This window comes from Cavia porcellus, unplaced genomic scaffold (assembly GCF_034190915.1).
Source record: "Cavia porcellus strain 051 isolate PalLab524CR breed Dunkin Hartley unplaced genomic scaffold, mCavPor4.1 scaffold_17, whole genome shotgun sequence".
Lineage (NCBI taxonomy): Eukaryota > Metazoa > Chordata > Mammalia > Rodentia > Caviidae > Cavia > Cavia porcellus.
Window position 1 is genome coordinate 44,660,594 of NW_026947500.1, and position 22,238 is coordinate 44,682,831.

Genomic DNA, 22,238 nt, shown 5'->3' on the forward strand with positions numbered 1-22,238 from the left:
GAAGTGAAATTAACATGTAAAAAAATCATAAAACAATATTAAAACACAGAACATTGTGAAAGTATACATCATTTGTTTTTTTATGAAATGGTATCAGGATAAATTAGTGTTTCTAAGTACAATAAAATTATTTGAGATATGGGATATGGTTGAAAGAATAAAAACAAACTTCATAAAAATTCTTTTAAAGATTGAACTTACATTAAGAAAAAGCCAAATACAATTAATAGCATAAAAAATTAGCCTTGGTTATAGAAGAAGAAGAAAACCAAATAATGAAAACAATGATAGAAAATAAAGATAATTATAATGTAATGATCAGTGATCATAAAATATATATTTGAAATCCTGTGTTTGAATTTAAGGAATTTGAAATAGATTACACTTGAAATACCAAAGTAATAGCAAGTTTAAATCATCAGATATTTTTTCTAACTTGTCCAAGAATTACCGTGAGAATTGTTATTAAATTGGTCTCCACATTTCTCTAGTGCTTAAATTTCTCTTCCTGACTGCATCCAACATCTCCAGGAGCCTAAAGACCTCTTGAGTTTAGGGAACTGGACATCAGTTCACATTATCATGTGGAAGAAAGACAAAACCAAGCCCAGATGACATTTTCCCCATGATGTTCTCATTCTCCTTCCAAATTTACAGTGTCAATTTCTTTGTTTTAAAGAGGGGAAAAACAAAATATAACAAACAGAACAAAGTAGATCAGAAGAGAACAATGCAAGTGACACAGGATTTCAAAACAAGATAACAGGAGATCAACAGTGGCTACCATAATGTCTCTTGTTTTCTTCCGAATAGTTGCCCATACCTTCACACACAATGAATTCAAGCAAAATAAAATGGTTTAAAACTGATAAAAAAAGAAGAATGAAACATCCTAGGCCTTCAAAAACAGACAATAAGAAAATCAACAATGGCTACCATGTCTCTTGTTCTTTGCAAAATAGCTGTTCATACCTTCATATATACTGAAAATTCAAAATTATGAAACAGACTAAAACTAATCTAAACAACGAATAAGAGTAGTACTAGACTTTACAACATGATGATAGGAAATCAGCAATGGCTATCATAATATCTCATTTTCTTCAAAGGAGTTGTTCATATCATCACGCATAATAAAATCAATTCTTGTAAACTCTTTAGGAAAAGTTCTAAGCATGTATAAGCCTCTACATGTAAATCTATCCTTTCTATATTAGAGGGAAAAACAAAACAAATTATGAGAAAATAAGAAACAAGAGATAAATAAAGAACAATAACAAAGAGCCCAAAACAATGACAATATAGGTTTTCAAAACAAGATGATAGGAACATAATAAAGGTTGTTCTTTTGCATAATAACATTCAAAAGTGTTTCTCCTATTACCAGATAAAAGAATGCAAAATTAATCTAATTCTATGAATGTTAATTGTTTTGTTCCAAGAAGTAATAGGATAAGAAGTACAATCATCTTAGCTAACTTGTGTATGTACAAATTTATATAGTTTTTCTTTTCCTTTACTTTTTCTCCTTTTCTCTGTTATTTTTTCTCCTTTGAGCAAATTATTACCCTTTTAAAATACTTACTGAGGACTTTGTACCTTATTTATTCTTTCAGTTTCTTACTCTAGGATGACAATATTAATATTTATATATATGAGTTTGATTTATTTCACTTATAAGTATTGGCCTCAAGTTGCATCCATTTAGCTCTAAAAGCCTCAATGTAACCTTTCTTTATAGCTGAGTAGTACTCAATTGTGTAAAAGCATCACATCTTTTTTATTTATTCCTCAGTTGATGAGCATTTAGGTTGTTTCCAAGATTTGGCTATTAAAAATTGGTTTGGTATAAACATGGGTGCACATATATATCACTGTGGTACATTTTCAATTTTTCTGGGAATATGCACAGAAATAATATGACCCAGTAGCTGGGTCAAATGAGACTTCCAATCCAAGCTTTTTGAAGACCCTCCAGACTGATTTTCACAGTGATTGTACAAGTCTACACTTCCACCAACAGTGCAGAAGAATTCTCTTTCCCTCACAGCCTCTCCAGCATTTGTCATTGGTGGTTTTCTTGATCCTGGCCATTTTTTTCTGGAGTGAGATGGAATCTCAGTGTGCTTTTAATTTGCATTTCTCTAACACCAATGATATTGAACATTTTTCATGTATTTATTACCATTTGTATTTCTTCCTCTGAGAACTGTGTATTCCTCTCAGATGCCCATTTTTGGATTGGATCTTTGAATTTTGGAGCTCTGATTTTTTTAATCTTTTATATGTTCTAGATAGAAGTCCTCTGTCTGAGGGACAGTTGATTAAGGCTTTTTCCCAATTTGGGGTTTCGTTTTTACTCATTTGGAGATTTCTTTTGACATGTAAAAGTTTTTAATAAGACAAGATCTTAGTTATTGATTCTGGGAAGCATTTCTGGAGTAGTGTGATTTTTGTTCATGAATTCTGTGTGTATCCCTATATCCTCAAGATTTCTACCTACTTTGTCTTCCATCAGATTTAGTGTTTCTCTTTTAATATTTAGATCTTTGATCCATTTTTACTTTAGTTTAGTGTTGAGTGTGTTTGTAGTTGTGGTCATATTTTCTAACCTATTCCATTAACTTTTAGGTCTGATTTTATTCTAATACCATGCTGATTTTGTCACAGGAGCTTTGTAGTGCAACTTCAATAAGGGATTGTGATGCCTCCTGCTTTGCCTTTGTTGCTCAGAATTTCCTTTGCTATTCTAGGTCTCTTCTGGGTCCAGATGAGTTTCAGGAATGATTTCTCCAGATATGTGAGGTATGCTAATGGTATTTCAATTGGAATTGCATTAACCTGTGTAACAATTTTGGGGAAATGGTCATTTTTGCAATGTTTGTTCTTCCTGTCGGTGAACAAGAGGTGTCTTTCCATTTTCTAAGATCTTCAGTTTCCTTTCTTAGAGTATTGTGATATTCATTGTGTAGGTTTTTTACTTCCTTTGTTAGACTGATTCTTAAATATTACATTTTTTGTATGTTATTGTGAAAAGTGTGGCTTCTCTTGTTTCTCTCTCAGTGAGTTGTTGTTTATGTATAGTAATGCTATTGATATTTGAGTGTTGATTTTGTACCCAGCTACATTACTGAACTTGGAGTATAAGGCTGGACATAAAGACTGATGTCTGACATTGGTGTGTACTCAGAATTTAACACAGCAAAATTAGAAAGCTGCAACATATCTTAATTATGTTATATTAAAGTTATAAGACTTTCCCTAAAGTCACATTAATACATGTATTATGCCAGTTCAGAGTACGTGCTCAGTTTACAAATGGGAACAATGCCAGTGTTTCACAAAACTAGGCTGGTCATAAAGGTCATGAATTTTTTGGAGCTATAAAAGAAAATACTCTAAGATATCCTGACCCATTAAGTCAGAATTATTGTTTATGCAAAAATCCGTATTTTATCAATGTCCCCTTGCTATTTTTATGTAGTTAATGGGTCATCTGAGCACTTAGACTTGGAAATCTGAAAACAGCTGATTTTTTATTTTCTTAGGATGCAAAGTTCTATGAGTTGATAGAATTCAAAGTGGCCCATCTACTCTGCTAAAATTGAAATGAATTTAGAAAAAAGTGTGATGAATAAATTTAATCCACTTGATCAATTCTGTGTGATACACTTCCTGTTCTTTTGCAGTAAATAATTGACTCGGGATATATATTTTAAGTCTGATGTCTGTGGAAATGTTGCAACTGTTTAATTCATATTTCTCAAAGACAAAGAATGTGAGCATATGAAGAACACTGAGTGTAAACTTTCACCATTTCACAAAAGTTCCTCTGAGCTCAGAGAGGCTCAGTATATATTTTTTGGAATAGCACAGCTATGAATCGTGGGAACTCAAAATCTTCCCAGTTTTAGTAACAGTGGATCTGATCACCATCAGCCTCATCCTAAAAAGTCATGACCACCACACTGAGAGCTGGTCTTGGTACCATATCCAGGCTGTGACAATGATGCCACAGAGGCCCTGTGTTAGAAAATTAGTTGATGAAAAAGATGACAACCCTTTTTCTTTCAAGCTAATTTTAATTTATGTAACAGTGAGTGTCGAGGGTCGCTCCCGGCCGGCACGAAGGACACACGACAAAGTCTGGCAGTGGACAACCTTTTCTTTTATTTTTCTTCTCCGTACAGCCTGCCCTGGGATCGCTCCCAGCCGAAGCCTCCTTTGGTCCGCTCCCCGCGGCTCCTTCTGGGCTTCTACTTCCGGGCTTCTTCTTCCCCCCCAGGGGTGGCACCAGTATATATACGGATACAGTGTCCAATCATGTTAAAGTGAGCAAGGCAAGCTGATTGGCTAACATCATCAGTTGCCAGGCAGGCTATATTGTTGAGCGGGTTGCTTACGCGGTGAGCAGGAAACTAACGTGCTCGATGGGAGGGGTAATCCACCTCAGGCTTTACTCTTTACTACAGGCCTCACGTCCGCCAAGTGAGGCGACCGGGCTCGGGGCTGCGGCTCCCAACATCTCCCCCTTTTTTATTTTTTATGAATGTGCGCATCGTAGCCCTTTCTGGACTGGGTGCAGAGGCTTATGCCCTATGCGTAGGCCCACCGTAGGTCCTTGGCTTAGACCCTGGTCGGCCGTCCCATGGTCTGCCAAGGCCCTGAGGCCCTCGTCCTTTTTCTAGGGCCAGGCACAAACTGGACGGAACCTGGATGCACACAAGCTTGCACTCATTTCCTCTCCGTAAAGAAATCCCCTCGGAGAGAAATTTAGACCTGGGCAGCATCTAACAGTCCAGCGGCTTACGTGCAGGATGGGGTAGGGCCTGGCTTAGGTTGAGTCGCACCGGGGGAGTACGCTCTTACCCGTCATTGACTCTCCTACCCAGCTATGTCATAATTTTTTAGAGGAGGAGTGTGGGAAGCTCACCACCCCTAGACTCGGTCGTAGGCTAGGCGAGCGAGCCATGCATATGCCTGAGGATCTTCTTGTCCATTTCGGGCTACCGCTATTTCTATTCATCTTGTTGGTTGGTCTGTGATGGATCTCCGGTAGGGCAGGTCTGATCTTCAGTCGAGGGCTTTGTCGCCCGTGTCAGTCTCTCCGGTACCCACAGTGGTTCTCGTCCCGATTCCTGTGGGAAAACACAAACCGCGCCTCGGTTCCAGCTGACCACTGGATCCGGGCCCATCCATTGTCCTGTCAGGACATCTTTCCACTTCACCCACCCTTTATGGTTGGGGGAAGGGTTGCAGTGCTCCACGGCTGGGGAGCAATTATCATTATTTAAATTTAAAAAATTGTGTGTGAATAGTGCCATGGATAATCGTGCCTTTGGGGCCAGGCCTTGGCCTACTCCCCCTTTTTGTTTTTGTAAAATTTCTTTGAGGCTTCTATGAGCCCTCTCAATGATTCCTTGACCTTGGGGATTGTATGGGATACCATGTTTTAATTGAACCTCCATCATTTTGCAGAACTCATTGAAGGCTTTGCCTATATAGGCTGGTCCATTATCAGTTTTTAATATTTTTGGTTTGCCCCATGCGGCCCAAGCCGCCAGGCAATGATTGATCACATTAGACACTTTTTCACCTGTTTCTGCTGTTGCAAATATGACGTGAGAACAGGTGTCTGTGGAAACATGAACATATTTAAGAGTCCCAAACTCCTGTATATGTGTGATGTCCATCTGCCAAACATCACCAGGGATCAAACCTCGAGGGTTTACTCCCATCAGTATGGCAGGTTTGTATGTGGCACAGGAGTCACATAGTCGCACGATATCTCGTGCATCTGCTCTGGAAACATGGAAATGGTTTGCTAGTGTCCTGGCATTGACATGAAACTTATCATGGAAGGCACGGGCTCGCTCGATTGGTGTTAGTAAGGTAAAAATCCATAACGGGCGAGTGGCAGTATCAGCAGCCGCATTCCCCTGTGCCATAGGCCCTGGCAGGGATGTATGTGCTCTTATGTGGGTGGTGAAGACCTTATGGTGTCTGTTCTGAAGCAATGTCTGGATAGACAGGAACAGCCCAGCCACTGTGGAAGTGGATCTAATTAAACCGGCAGTCTCAAGCACTTGCATAGCATTGACCACATACCTAGAATCGGAGACAATATTAATGGCTTCTGAGAACCGTTCAAGAATCATTTTAACGATCTGCAGTTCCACCACCTGAGGCTGATCAGGTTCAAATTGTATGGTAACCGGGGGCTTGCCTAGGATCACATAGGCGCCTATCCCCGTCTTGGAGCCATCTGTGTATATTGTAGTTGCTGGGACTAATGGCTCAGAGGCAGTAACCTTTGGAAAAATTATAGGGTGCTGAGTGACAAATGACAAGATAGGGTCTTTAGGGTATTGATTGTTTATATCCCCATGGAAAACACATCTCAGAATGGCCCATGTATCTATGCAGGCAGCCAGGGTCTTGATCTGGCTGGCGGTATAGGGTACTCGGATGGCTTGTGGTCCTGAGCCAAAATGTTGGACAGCTCTATCATGCGCTTCAAGGGCCAATGAAGCGACTGCCTCCGGGTAATGCTCTATGACTTTTGCAGGTGAGACCTTAGGGTGTATCCACAGTAATGGTCCTTTCTGCCAAATCACCGCTGTGGGCTGTAGACTAGTCTGTAGCAAACAGACATCAAAGGGTCGCCCTGGTTCAATTCTGTGTAAGGTAGCCCCACCTAAGGCTTTTTCCACTCTCTGTAAGGCAGCTCTTGCCTCAGGAGTGAGCCTCCTGTGGGAGGCTATATCTGGGTCTCCCCTCAGAAGGTCGAACAGGGGTTTGAGATCTGAATTTGGTATATGTAAATATGGCCTAATCAATGTCTCCCAATAGCTTTTGCATGTCATTTAGGGTCCTAACGCCATCCGTCCTAATGGTGACCTTCTGTGGAGAGACTAGCATAGGGGAGATTTTCGCGCCTAAGTAGGTCACCATTTCTCCTCCCTGAATCTTGTCGGGGGCAACATGCAGATTAGCTTGTCTCAGGGCCTCGACCAACTGGCCGAGCATATTATTTAGCATGTCTGGGTCCCTGCCGCTGAGCAAAAGGTCGTCCATGTAATGCACACATCTTATCTTGGGAAAGGATTTCCGTAGGGGGGCCAGTAGGGAATCAAGGTAAATCTGACACATAGTGGGACTGTTGGCCATACCTTGGGGCAGCGTTATCCACTTGTATCTGAGATCAGGGCTTTCTTGGTTAATGGTGGGTAAAGTAAAGGCGAACCTATGAGTGTCCTCTGGATGCAGGGGGATTGAGAAGAAACAGTCTCTAAGATCTATAACATAAACTGGCCAAGACTGAGGGATGGCTGAGAGAGCTGGCAGCCCCCTCTGGACCGCCCCCAGGGACTGCATCTGCGCGTTGACCGCCCTTAGATCATGGAGCAGCCTCCACTTGCCAGACTTTTTCTTAATTATAAAAATGGGGGTGTTCCATGGGGAGGTTGACGGCTTAATGTGTCCTAATCTAAGTTGTGTACTGACTATTTCTGACAAGGCTAATAGCTTCTCCTTAGGCAGGGGCCACTGAGGTACCCAAACCGGATCATTTGACCTCCAGGTGATTTTGATCGAAGTGGGTAGGAGAGCTTCTTCAGCGGCCCCTAAGAAAAACCCAGCCCTTGCCTACCTTTTTTGTTCTCTACTGGTATTGGGGATGTCCGACCCTGTAGGGCATTGCCCAAGCCTTTGCCGGGGGTATATCCCTGGTTCCTGAGTATATCCTTAGCCTGGGGGGAGCAGTTTGACGTAAGCGTGACATCCATCTGAGTGAGGATGTCCCTTCCCCATAGAGACACTGGCAACTGCAACACAAATGGTTGGAAATGGCCCTGATGACCCTCCTCATCGCACCAGAGCAGGGTTGAAGCACTAACCTGAGGAGCTGACACCATCCCCAGGCCCTGCAGCGTGTTATCTGCAGTGTTGGTGGGCCAGTTGGAGGGCCAATCCTTTCTAGAGATAATGGAACGGTCAGCTCCTGTGTCTAGGAGCCCTGTAATATTCTTGCCATTGACCTTAAGTGAGAGCATGGGCCTTTTATCAAGTATTATATGGAGTCCCTCGAAGACTTCCCCTGAGGAACCGAAACCTTGACTTTCTCTAATTTTCTGCTTTGAGGGGAATCTCTTGTGGAGACTGGGGAGCAGCAAGAGCTGCGCTATCTTGTCTCCTTTATTGATTACCATAGTACCCACAAGAGATTGAACCATAATTTTAATGTGTCCTGTGTAGTCTGAGTCTATGACCCCCGGGACTACTATGAGACCCCGAAGGGCCGTGGAGGATCTCCCGATCACCAGACCCACGGAATTTTCGGGTAACGGTCCCTTAAAGGTGGTTTCAACCACTTGAACACCCATATCAGGCACTAATATAAGTCTGGAGGCGACACTGAGGTCCACACCTGCTGACCCAGGGGTGGCCCTTGTTGAAGGCTGCCATCCTGAGCTGTCCTGTCTCTGGGGCGGGGGCCCGCCTGTGAAGGGGGCCCCCTCTGGCCGTTTTTTGGCCCTCTAACATCTCGTCCACAAATACGGTTGCCCTGAGCATCAAAGACCAACCTACACTCCTCAGCTTTGTGTGATCCCCTCTTGCATCGCCCACAAACATATGGTTCTTCATTCCTAGGGCGAGGCCTAGCATCTGCATTGTTTGGGCAATGACGTTTAATGTGTCCTGGCTCCCCGCAGGCAAAACACCCTTTAGCCTTACATTCCCCTTCTAACCCGCGAGGTCCCCTCTGCTGTACAGCCGCGGCCAGGAGAGCAGCCACTCCCGAGTTGGAGAGCGGCCCCCCTATCTCTCTACATATCCTAATCCAGGCGTTGAGGTTCTTGTTCTTATGAGGAGCTATCGCTGCCTTGCACTCCTTTGTACATTGCTCAAAAATCAGCTGCCTTACCAGCGGTCGAGCCACTCCCGGATCAGAAAATATCTTATCGGCAGCATCTTGCATTCGGGCCACAAAGTCAACAAATGGCTCTGTGGTACCCTGAATTATTTTTGAAAGACACAAGGAGGCTGTTCCGGCACCACTTACCTGCTTCCAGGCGCGGAGCCCTATGGCATTGATTTGTTCATAGACAGCGCCGGGGAACTGAGTCTGATCATCAGCGTGCCGACCTTCTCCCATAAGCATTTCCTTGTTCCACCCCCGGTTTCCCCGATTGGCGTTTCTCTCAGCCTGCTCTGCAGAGAACTCTGCGTACCAGGCTCGCCAATCCAGGTAACTACCCGAGGGCAGACATGCCTTTGCCAGCTGAATCCAGTCCGCGGGGGTGAGGGGCCCAGAAGACAGGTTCTCCAGCATGGCAATGGTGTAAGGCGCAGTCGGCCCAAAGGTTGTAACTGCATTTTTAAGTTCTCTAATCTGCTTTATCTCAAAAGGCTCCCATGCATTACGTCCCTGGCCCATAGCTACTTGTACAGGAAATATCCCGTAGGGGCCACTATCTATCCCAGGTGGTGGATGTACCTCATGAGACAAACGTCCCCCCTGCCAAAGCCGCCTGTAAAAATACCGACCCGCCGGCGGCGGAGCATAAGACGGCGGCCGTGATTGGGCGGAAAATGGGGGCCCGTGCATCACTTCCTGTTCTGGCGAAGGGGAAGGGAGCTCCCAGGCGGCCGCCTCGTGGCGAGGGATCGCTTCCGGGAACAGCCCCCAAGGTGGGGCGGAAGGCTTCGCCTCCCTCTCGCGCCGGGGAGCGCTCAGGAGCTCCCTACTCCTCCGCAGACCAAGTTGAGCGGAGCGCAATTCACGGCGCAACGCTGGGAAAGAACCCTGCGACTCCTTATCGAGCGACTTAGGCTCCTGACAGCTGGTCTCTTTGGCCTCCTTGCCATTCAACTTTCCCTCGTCCTCGGAGTCAGACGACTCCGAGGCTAGAGCCCCGTCCTTCTCCTTAGCATCTTTGTTCCCCTTGACGGGCCCCTCTCGGGAGCTCCCTGACTGGGCCTGCTCAAATACCCTGCGTACTTTTGTAAGCTCTTGAGAGCTTTCTCCACAACCACCGTCGCTCTTAATGTTACTACCTAGCATGTTTCCCATTTTTTAATATGTTACTCACCGCGTGAGGCCCAAGGAATCCGCCACTTACGCGTGAGCCTGAGGGGAGTCTAAAAGCCCTGTAGGTGCGCGCCACCCAGAGCCCAGGCTTATCCCCAACTCACCTGTCTCGCAGCTCTGTACTGGAGCGTTGTCCGCTGTCACGTCTCGGGGGTGATCAGTCCCCGTGCGGGCCTCCAAATGTCGAGGGTCGCTCCCGGCCGGAAGGAAGGACACACGACAAAGTCTGGCAGTGGACAACCTTTTCTTTTATTTTTCTTCTCCGTACAGCCTGCCCTGGGATCGCTCCCAGCCGAAGCCTCCTTTGGTCCGCTCCCCGCGGCTCCTTCTGGGCTTCTACTTCCGGGCTTCTTCTTCCCCCCCAGGGGTGGCACCAGTATATATACGGATACAGTGTCCAATCATGTTAAAGTGAGCAAGGCAAGCTGATTGGCTAACATCATCAGTTGCCAGGCAGACTATATTGTTGAGCGGGTTGCTTACGCGGTGAGCAGGAAACTAACGTGCTCGATGGGAGGGGTAATCTACCTCAGGCTTTACTCTTTACTACAGGCCTCACGTCCGCCAAGTGAGGCGACCGGGCTCGGGGCTGCGGCTCCCAACAAGTGAGAAAAGTGAAAATATCTCTGCCTGTAACTTCTAACCAGTGCTTGTGCTTCTTTCCCTTGCATTAACATAAATAGTGTGAATGTATTTCTAAGCAACATCAGTGGAATATGTAAGCAAAGCTTGTGTCCTCCTCCTTGTGTCATGTGCTTGTCTCATTTACATACACTCAGGAGACTACCCTTTGTTCCACCTATGGGTGTCCAGAATTAAAGTACTTTGTGACTGCTGAGTGGGAATGCTTCTTCTTTTTTCCTGTGTTCTTCTGTGACCATCAGTTGCATCATCTGAATGACAGAGCAGAGTAACATTGCTTTTGTAATCTTGGGAGGAAAAGCTCCCTGGAGGTACTTGGGTCCATCTTGAAATAAGATATTAATAACAGCTACACCCAGTCTAAACCAGAGGAACTCCCATTTTAGCCAGACACATAGATAAAATAATTAGGTGATTTTTTTTATCAGTCATTAGTAGACTTTTTGCATTGGTCTTATGAATCTGAGAATAATACCTTCAAACTAGAACTGGAGATACTAAAGCAAGTCTGTGAATTAATAAAATCTCCAATAAATTTAGAGTAAGGTGATTTGAAGTTAGGAATGGAAAAGTCTTGACACAGAAAGTGAACATGAGAGACAGAGTCTGACATGGGTTAATTCATAATTTGCAAACCCCACAAACCTAGGCACAAAGCAGCCAACATACTTCCCTCGGTTTCTTTCATGAAAGACATAGAAAGATGTGTAGTGTTACCCATGACCGGTGTGTCCTTTCATGCCTCTTTTGGATAAATTATAAAATAAAGATTCATAAAATATTCGTGTAAGTCATGTTCAAATAGATTCCTGTAAGCGCTTCTTTTGTGAGAAACCAAATAACAAATTTTTCAAATTACATAAAAATAATCAGGTACTGGAGGATGTGTCTTGCACTCACATCAACAGGGTTATTACAAAGACACAGCAGCATTAGACTCCTGCCCATGCAGCTAGAGTGCACTCTGCTCTCACCTTTCTGAGTGAGCTCATCCCACAGGACAGTCTCTAGATCAGCATCAAAAGTAGAATCTAAAGTTCTGCTATTCCCTTATTTCCCTTGCAATTTCGTTAATTTTAATCTCATAGTTCTCTAAGTTCCCTGATTTTAAAGGCAGGGCACCTATCAGGGTCTTTTCCAGAGGAAAAATAATTACTGAAAACCTTGTCACCCTTTGGCTATTGTTATGGACTGAGAACTGGTGGTCAACTAATCCACATCAGCATGCCTTGCGCGAAGATGCTCCACCTGAGGAGGGTTGCCAGGATAAATAGGTGGAGAAGAGAGGTGTTGGGAGGGATTGAGGTGTGAAGGAGGTATTGTGGGTTCTCCTATGAGTTGCTGTCTGAGCTGTTCGTTCTCCTGGAGAAGCTTTGGTCCTCACATCGAGTATTGCTTCCTGGCTCTGGCGGGGAAGACATGTGTTGCTTGGTCTCCAGGATGATCTCATCATGCTGCTTCCTGGCACGTACCCAACTGTACTTGTTGGAGGAGGAGCTCGGGGCCTCCGTGTCGCTGAGGACGGCTGTGGTGCCTTCAGGGTAGCCCTGGTCTTTGTTGTGAGTGTGACTTCTCATCTCCAGCGTAGAACCCTCATCCCACTAGCACAGCTCCTTCATCCTGCTGGCATAGACTTTCTGGCTTCCACCACTGACCCTTGAGTCTTTGCAACACGGATCCATAAAAGACACTGGCATGAGTCCTTCTTATGGGCTCTGGACCGCCAGTTGGACTGGTGGAGGCATTGTCCTGAGCTCTGGGTTTTTATCTGGACTCATGTGGGACATTGCCGTGGGGTTTAGGCTCTTGACTAAATAATCTATGTCTTTGGTGTTGCTGATAGGTTTCCTGCATTTTCCTGTGTTAACTCCCGGTGACCATTATAAAAATATTATGAACTCCATGTCTTGATCTGAATTCTCTGTGTACAACCCCTGACTACAAGAGCTATTTTCTTCAAATGTACTCATGGCCTTAACACTTATGTGCTCATTACACAAACACACAGATACACTGAACAGATACAGTTCAGTACCTCAGTGGACCTGTGACAGAATGACAGAGCCACACAAATGATCAGTTCTAGTATTTTTAAACCAAGTGATCTTCACCCATTCTTTAGGATTCCCTTCCTTAGGTATGTTCAGGAGTGCAGTTCATACTTGATGACCACAGAAGGCTCCTCCAATTACAAATTTGAGAATTCAAGCACAAATGGAGTATATGCCTCAATTTTCAATTAGGTTTGCCGATCTTTCTCCCTATGTTTTCCTAAGATGTAATTGTCAAATAGAAATTGCGTATAATTACAGTATACAATGTGATTTCATAGATGTGTACATTAGGAAATAAATAGCATAGTCAATGTAATTTGTACATTCACCATTTCATTTATGTGCATTTTGAATATGTGTGTGTGTGTGTGTGTGTGTGTGTGTGTATGCTGTGCTCCAACTTCTGATTCCATCTTTCTCCCATCCAAGTTTGAGGACTTCCATGTGTGATGTGGACACAGCTTTGCTTGCTGGTGAGCTGAAGCAGTAACACGAATGCTATTTACCTGCCCATGGGCCCCATCTGCCCTGACTCATACATTACTTTCCTCATGATTGACATTCCCCAATAAAATGTTAAAATCATTAGCATTGGTGAAAACACTTGGACACATCATTATCATCCAGTGTACATATGTTTAAACAAAGTTCATTCTTAAAGTGCATTCTGATTTTTGGCTATTGTGTGATGGCAAGAATATGTATTCAAAGTAACAAGGAGATACATTTGATTGCACTAACTTTTCCTTTGCTCATCCTTCTCATTCCCTTAACTACAAGGAATCACCGATCTTTTACTATCTCCATAGTTTTGCCTTTTTCAAAGTAACAAATACTTGGAACTACATAGATAAATTTTTCAGATGAATGTCTTTCACTTAGTAATATGCACTAAATTTTCTTCATTATTTTCATATCTGTATAGGTAATTTCTTTTCACTGCCGATTTATTCCACTTATTTTATATACAGTTGGGGTATATCAGACTTACCTAATTATTAACCCACTAAAATATCTTGGTGTTTTCCAATTTGTCAACTATGAGAAATTTGATGCAAACATCTGTACACAGAAGTTTTGTAGACATATGTTTTCAAGGTTTTTTTTACAAATACCAAGGAGTGTGATTTGCTGAATCATAAGATGGGTAATGTTTAATTTTCAAACAAACTGCCAAAAACTACAATTCCATGTGGCTTTGCAAGGCTTGCTTCTCAAGAGTAACATAAGAGTGTCTTTTTTCTCCACATCCCCACTGGCACTCGGCATAAGCAGTGTTTTGGATTTGGCCACTTTATTTAGGAGTATAGTGGTATTTTGTCTTAATTTGCATGTCCCTGGTGACATATTGGGAAGCATCTTTTAACAAGATTGTATACCTCCTGTAGACTTTCTTTGAAGATGCATCTGTCAAGTGCTTCACTCATTTATTAGATTGTTTCCTTATTATTGGGTTTTAAGGATCTTTTGTACTTTTAGATAGGAGTCCTTTATTGAAACTCTTGATTGCTAGTATTTTCTCCAAGTTTGAGGTCTACATTTTCACTCTCTTACATTGCCACTGGTAGAAACAAATCTCTAATTTTATTAAGTACAGAACATTAACTTTTTTATTTTTGAATATTTGTGTTACTTCCACAGAGCTCCACAAATGGAGCATGGACTTCCTGACTGGAGGATCTGACATTCTACAGTGGCTGCATGCGCAGAAGCCCTGTGCCTTCCTGTTTGCTGTCATTTGGATCTTCATCCTGGTGGTCTTGGATGTGAACATTTTGTGGCCACCTGCAGATCCCTCATTATATGATTATCATGAACATACACAGTATTATGCTCCCATGATGATCTCTATTATTGGATCCTTTCTTCATTAATTCCTGCACGTATTGATTATTATTGAGTTTTCCTTCTCTGACCCCAGTTTGACAGAGCATTTCTGTGATCTGTTTCCCTTGCTGGTGCTGTTGTGCACTGACACTAGACTCTAGGTCCTTACACTGCAGGGCAGATGCCCAGCTTGATCTTTGTTGCGTTGGTAATCTCTTACACCATGTTCTGATCCTGTCTATCTTCAGGACCTGGTTACCCAAGGACACCACATACCCCCCACCTGCATTTCACACATGACCATCATGTTCATGTTTTATTTTGTCTCACTGCCTAAGCCCTCAAGATTGATTCCATCCCTACTGACCAGGGATTGCTCCATTTTATGCTGTGAATGGAGCTTTGTTCAACCCCCTCATCTACATGCTGAGAAGCACAGCCAAGAGGAACATTGTGAGGAAAGAGAGACTCGCAGATCGAACGCTTTGCTGTCGGAGCCCTTTGCTCAGTTTTGTTCTAGCTGTGCAATTGATCCCAGTAGATGCAGCAGGAGGTGCACTGTCACAAAAAGCCACAAGTCCTGAAAGGAGTAGACCCCAGCCACTGCCTCTCTGTTTCCTTATTTCTGTGACTGTACACAGAGAAGAGATTCATGTGATCTCCAGGTCTCCCAGATGTGATCTTCGAGAACTTCTACTGCCCTTTAAGACCCCTAATATAATGGGCATCATAATGCTGTTATCGGAGCATATTATAAATATCATGATCATGACTTGCTTTAGTAAATACATGTATTTAATGAGATACCTGTCATAAATTGAAAAAACACACAATAACTTCCATTTTGAAATTTTCATTACACTAATGAAAAAGTGAAGGAAGTTAATGGCATTGTATCTTCTAACAATAATTTTAAGTGAAAAAATAACCAAAAAGTAAAGCTGTATCAAAAATACACATGTTATATATCTTAAATTTCAGTTAAGAAAATAGGTTTAAAAATTGCATTTCAAGGTAGTTATAACATTCATATTTTACTAATGGAAGTAACAGTAATTCATTTTTAGTAGCTTATTGGTAGTGTATTAGATTAATTAGACTTTCAAAAGAGGATGAAGAACATTTGTTTTATTTAAACTTACAAATATTTCCCTGTAACTTTAGTTACAGCCAAATTATAGAATTCTTTATAAATATGCCAAATTGTACTGTTTCATAAATTTGTGGCAAGAAAATCTTCCCAATTTAGTTAAGGCTTTAGAGCAATGAAAGCATATAAATGAAGAAATAGATGGCCCTGGTGTGCAACTTGTTCATTTTTATTGCATGTGGAACATGTAAATAATACTGAAATTTTAATATTAATTTTTCACATTATGCAAATCTATGTCCATTGTACACAGAGATGTCTCCATCATGAGAAAGAATGAATTCTCTTAGGTTAAGAATAAAGACAGAGACACATGTCTACTCACACATATACATACTAAAAAGTATGATGAATATGTTAATTAATTTGCTGATGATCATCATTTCACAACTTATGTGTCTATCAAATCACCATTGCATACATATTGGATATAGAAAATGTTTAATAGTTATATCACAACGTAACTCAAAAACAAATCATAAGTAAGTGGAACCCAGTGAAATTGCAGCATAGACTCTTATCTTTAATGAAAGTAGGCTTTGCCTTCACTTAAACAGGAACTAGTGATTTCAGAGATTGAAAGGATTTCAGAGGTTACCACCCATTGCTACAACATTTACCTGATGATTTGGGACTGAGAGTGTAGATGGATGCTCACCAACTTTTCAATCATGGGAGACACAGGACTGTAATTTTATTGTTCTCCTTCCTTTGTAAGACAGTGCCTACAAAAAAAAAATGAATGGTGTACACTTAAACTCTCACTTCCTCTTGTGTAACAGGACTGGAGCATAAAGGTAAGCAGTACATTTACCAGTGTGATAAATATTTTAGAATCATTCTTTTTTCTTTCTAAAAAGAATTGGAGGTGTGTCTTGCTTTAAAATTTAGGAGAGGTAGGAAGAAAACTGATTATGTATGTAAAAAATAGGATAAGAAAACAAGAACAGATGAATTCAGGTTTGTACTTTCATGTTCATCTGGAGATGATTATCTCCTGGTGAGATCATTCAGAAAATTGAGGTTTAAAGAAAGTAAATGTGGGTGGCTGCATGTGCAGGTGTCAAATCTTGGTGTTTGTATTTAATAAGCTTTTGATCTCTTTATATAGCAGCAAACTTTACTTCCAAATTAATTTTGCATGTAGTGAAAGATTTTCTATCATCTTTCTCCTAAAAAAAATACAGATCCTCTCTTACTCTGTTTGAACATGGCTTATAAATATAGTTTTATTCTGTACCTATCAAACAATCCACAAGAGAGAAGTGAAAGGGAATCTACACGGGCATAGTTACCCTTCTGCCCATTCATTTCTTTTTTTTTTATTTAAAGAAAAGGAAACAAAAAAATACATGGAGATAAAAAAAAGGGTAGAAATAATACAAAATTACAGACAAACAAAAGGTAAGAAATTGCCGGTTGATAAGTTACACATTGTCATCTTAGAAATAGCTGTTCTGGATATAGAATTAAAGTATTTAGAATGACATTCAAAAAGTGACTACTTACATTGTATTACTATGACTGATCTTAATTGAATCTGAATCATAAGACTATTGGCTGATTCTATTTGAAATTGATATGCTTGTTAGCATCAACCCTAAAAGTAGAGGCAACTACTCTGAGCATGACAAGATGTAAAGGATATCCATACTGGTATTAATTAGTAACAGCTGCCCATTCATTTCTATGTGTGGCCCATGGAAGAAACTGGGTGGCTGGCTGCTTTGTATTCTGCCATTGAGTGCTTATCATCATGCGGAGAACTCAGGCTACATGCATCCCTTCATGTCACAACTATTCTCTGAAGTTTGAACTTTGACATTGTTCCTTGCAAAGAACTTTGCACTTAATTCAAGACTGTGCCTCATCTTCCCCACTTGTAGAAGTAGATTATGCTCCTCTAGGATGAGCAAGGTTAATAATGATGTGTACCAGGCTATGTCTATAGTATAGTAATAAAGAGATTGCCTATCATGCCCAAGACCATGGGTTCAATCCTTACCACTGTGAATTAGCAGTAGTAGTAGTCATAGTGCTAGTACTAGTAAAAGTACCAAATCATTCTAAAACCCATGGTTTATATAAAAAGGATTTAATTTTAATTAATGTTTCTTTGGGTAAACTTTCGTTAACCTTATCTAGCCTGGGCTTGGCTGGGTTTAAGTTAAGGTAGGCTCAGAATTCAATTTAATATTTATTTTTCTCTTGCCTAAATAGCTGTGTTATTTACTCTTTGATGGGCAGATTATATTAATAATCTGTAACCATTATAAGAAGTAGATACATTTTTTTTAAAAAAGAAGTAGATATATCACAACAATGACTAAATGAAGCATCTCCACTCAGGTAGTTGAAATGTATTTAAATTCTAGAGCCTCAAAGTGTGATAAATACTTTACTTTCCTAAAACATGTAAATGTAAACAAGAATGACATGGTAGAACATGAAAGCTATGCTTACATATTTTATTGACATTGTCTAGAAAAGCAATTTAACATTTTATCATGTTTTAGGTGGTGTAAGTATAATTATTAATTAGAAGAAATGTCTTCATTTTTCCCAGTATTAAGTAAACGACTTTCTTTTCAACTTGAAAATGAGAAGAGTTGTCCTGTTTTTCACCAGTGAAGAACCAATGTCTCATGTGGCAAGTTGTCTCAGGGAGTCTAATGGGCTGCAAAGCTGTGGATAGGGCTGTGATCACGCATCAGTGGGGAAGCGCTGTTGTGGATCAGAACTACTCTCACTAAAATTAGGGGAGCCTGAGGTTTTCCTCTTCTCTTTTCAAGGTCTTTCTGGATGTTGATGACTCCTGGAGCTTTTGTATTCTAAGAATATAAAAAATTATGGAGCCAGGTCTGATGCTACATGCCTGTAATCCTAGCACTATTGGTGGTTGAAGATAAGGGACTGCAAATTTGAGCATAATCTGGGAAATTTAGCAACTTAATGAGACCTGAATTAAAACAAAAAGTAATAGCACTAGGAATGTTATCCATTTGAAGGTACTGAGATCAATCTCACATAGCTAAGTGAAATCAATCATATGCAGAAGGTTAAATATTTCAGGGTTCCTCCAATATAAATATAAATAATTTAAATAGCATGAAAGAGAGATAGTAAGAAACAGGAAGGCAGAATCTACGGAAATAAAAAGTTCTGAAGAAGTAGAAGATCTTTCAGGAAAAGGAGAAGACTGATCAGGACATGATACATCAAAATACCGCTTCCCTAGGGTGAGTGTAAACATTATGCATTGCAAACACATTTTAATAAACATTTTTTAAAAAATCTTCAATACTACAAAAAGTCCCAGTTTCTGCACCCAATTTTTCAGATATACTGCCAATGATACAAATTATCAAAGAAACTTGTTAAGAATACAGATTTTTGTATATCTTTCAACATTAGCCTAAATTGATAAGACTCTTGAGGAAAAAAAGGATAAAATGGAAACAAAGCTCTCATAAATAAGGAGAGGAAAAGGGGTTGAATGGAGGGGGGAGTATTAGGTTCTGTGCTAGATCCTCTAGCTCACAAATGAGTGTATGGCGGAGGTTAAATAAAAAGAGACAAATTGTATGATTTTTAGGGCTCCAGACGGTTCCAAATCCTTTAATTAAGCTTGAGGATTCAAGGCTAAAGGCAAAGGATTCTCTGGATCAGTCCACTTATATTAGGACCAAGGACAAAGGGCGGAGAAACTGAGGAAAGTGCAGGCAATGAGCAGGACCTTGGGAGTCACTTCAAAGATGTCTCCAAGTCATGAATCAAGTCAATTAGTAGAACTGTCTTATCCTGAAGACATGGTAGAAATAAGACTCTAGGATTAATCTTTGCAGCTGAAGTCTCTACCTTGTTAATTGGGGCTGGAGCCAGAGTGTCTGCAGCTGTGGCCTTATCTTGCCCTTTGAGGTATCTCTGGCCTCACAGGCCACTAAAGGCCTCAGGCAGGAGCAGTGATTCATAGAGGTTCACTTACTATGAATCAGCTCCTATTGCCAGGCAAGGAGCCGAGGCCTAGGACAGACTCACAGATAAACATAGAAAGCCAATTAATAAAATTTAAATCCGGGTCAGACCTGCTTTGTAGTGGTCTCCAACAGAGGAGAATGGGGGAAAAAGAAGAATCAAGATATGTCATGTGCAGGTACCTTTTTCCTTAGCTGAATGTAATCACTATGTATAACTAAATTGCTCTAATAAATTTAACTAATTAAGAAAGCATCTCTTAGAGTATATCCTAAAATCTGTGAAAAATCAAAGTGAATCTAATGATCTTCCAAGGTTTTTTAATTGACCTTGTCCTCATTTTAAAATTAAACAGGAGAGACATGCAGAGACCAACAGAATGAAATCTAAACCAGTAAAATCAATATGGATTTGTGTGGTTCCAGGGCAAGACTTAGAACATAGTTATAATTTCTAATCAAGGTGCCCTGTAGCTTTTTAAATTTTTTACCTTTAACTCGGGATGCATCAACATCATTATGTCATGTAAGCACTATAGTCCTTTCTTCAATTAATGTTTATATTCTACCCCAACCATAAACACAAACTCAGGTATATGTTGTAGAGTGGATAGTTGGGTTTCTGCAAAGGGAAATGGAACAATGGGACATGCATTCAGTAACACCATTTTCTACAAAAAAGGAGTCTTATTTGAGTTTCTTATCACTGCTGAAGATACCAGTGCATACAACAAGAAATATCTCTCTACAATGAAAAAATATTAAGAGCATGTTAGTTTATTTTATTTAAATGTGTCATTCAAAGGAGGTACATTAGTCAGTATCTAATATAAAGTATCTTTTCCTCCTTTTCAAAGTAAAGAATCATTAACCAATGAATTTTACTTGTACAAAATTTTAATTCAAACTGCAAAGAAGCAGTCTGAATTTTCTTCAGTGAAGAAACCATTTGCAGAACTTCCCACTCAAAATGGAGTTGATGAAACAATTTCTGATTTACAAATATAAGCTTAAATCTTATATATTCCAATATAATTTAAAGGAATTAATTACCCTGTCTTTGCCCTAATATTCCATTCCAAAATCCAATAAATTATTGTAGGTCATTCCATGTTGAACTTTAATGTAACATATAACATAATATATAATGATACATAATAACATAATATTATATAAATATATATATATGTTTCTCTTAATTTTAGAAAACATTAATCACAGTAGGCTAAATATACCTTTCTCCAAAGCAAATCTACTTTATGGGAAAATACTAAGGAAGTTACTTATTTTGTACCTTCTAAGATAATTTTTAAAAGTATCCTTATTCTGAGTGATCTTGGAAGAAAGATCATTAAACAGAAAAGAATTAAGTTTTGACATCTTAATCATTGCAAAATGTTATTTTTCCTTCACTCACTGAAATGATTGATTTATCATACAATATTAGAACTTTAAAATTAGGTAGGCTTTGGAAGTAAGGATACATGAAAGTCTCCCAATGCAGTTTTCCATGGTTTTGGCAGCCTCTGTTGCTGTGTAGTTTTTACAGGAAGCAGATAGATTAGCAGATGATAGATATTATTTATTGTCAATTTCATTAGTGTGTCCATTTGTAGGACAAGATTATTTGCTTTGCACATGACTTCCATTCTCTTCTGTCCCAAACAAATCATATTACTTTATTTAGATATTATGCGTACTTAAAATATTTTTTGCCTCTAAACATATTTCAACATTTTGTCTCACTGTTAAATAAGAATATTTTGTAATCTACCATTTGCTAGAAATATCTAGATATAGAGACCAGTATTTAGAAATAAAAGAACATAGATCTAAAAACTTTTCTTTGATATCCCCCAAAATGGAAATAATGCTAACAAATCAAGAAATATTTATTGAAATCTATTATTAGCAAAGTAGTTTCAATATACAATGGAAGCATATTGAAGATTATGAATGTATGTGTTGGGAGTTTTATATGGAAATAATGTATACTCTAAAGAATAAAAATACATTGGTACAGATTATCTCAACTCACCTTGCTTTCTCCTTCCTTCCAGCAATGCGTTTCCAATTGCAGCCATTGCAACTGTCTGGTTACATAAAGAAGTCTCTTCTGAGCAGTGCAAAGCTGAGTGGATGAAGGAATTCCCACTGGTGCTACCCAAAGCCTTTCATTGTGGCTTTACGTTACATACTAATGTTATCCGCACAAGCATATATGTCTTTATGTTTGTTTCCTTGTAATAAGTGTACTGGAAAAATTCCCATTGTTGCAGTATGATTTTCACCAATGCTTCATGCACTTGGGCACTCACTACAAGCTTTCAAATTAAACATCTGTTACTATGTATTTCTGATATGCAAGTACAAATTTCTCATTGTAATATACTCATTATAAAACACATTCATATCATTAATTCACTGTGCTTTTCTATCTATCCATTATGATATGTATGTAAACTAAACATAAAAAAAACCTGAGAGACTTACTTGAA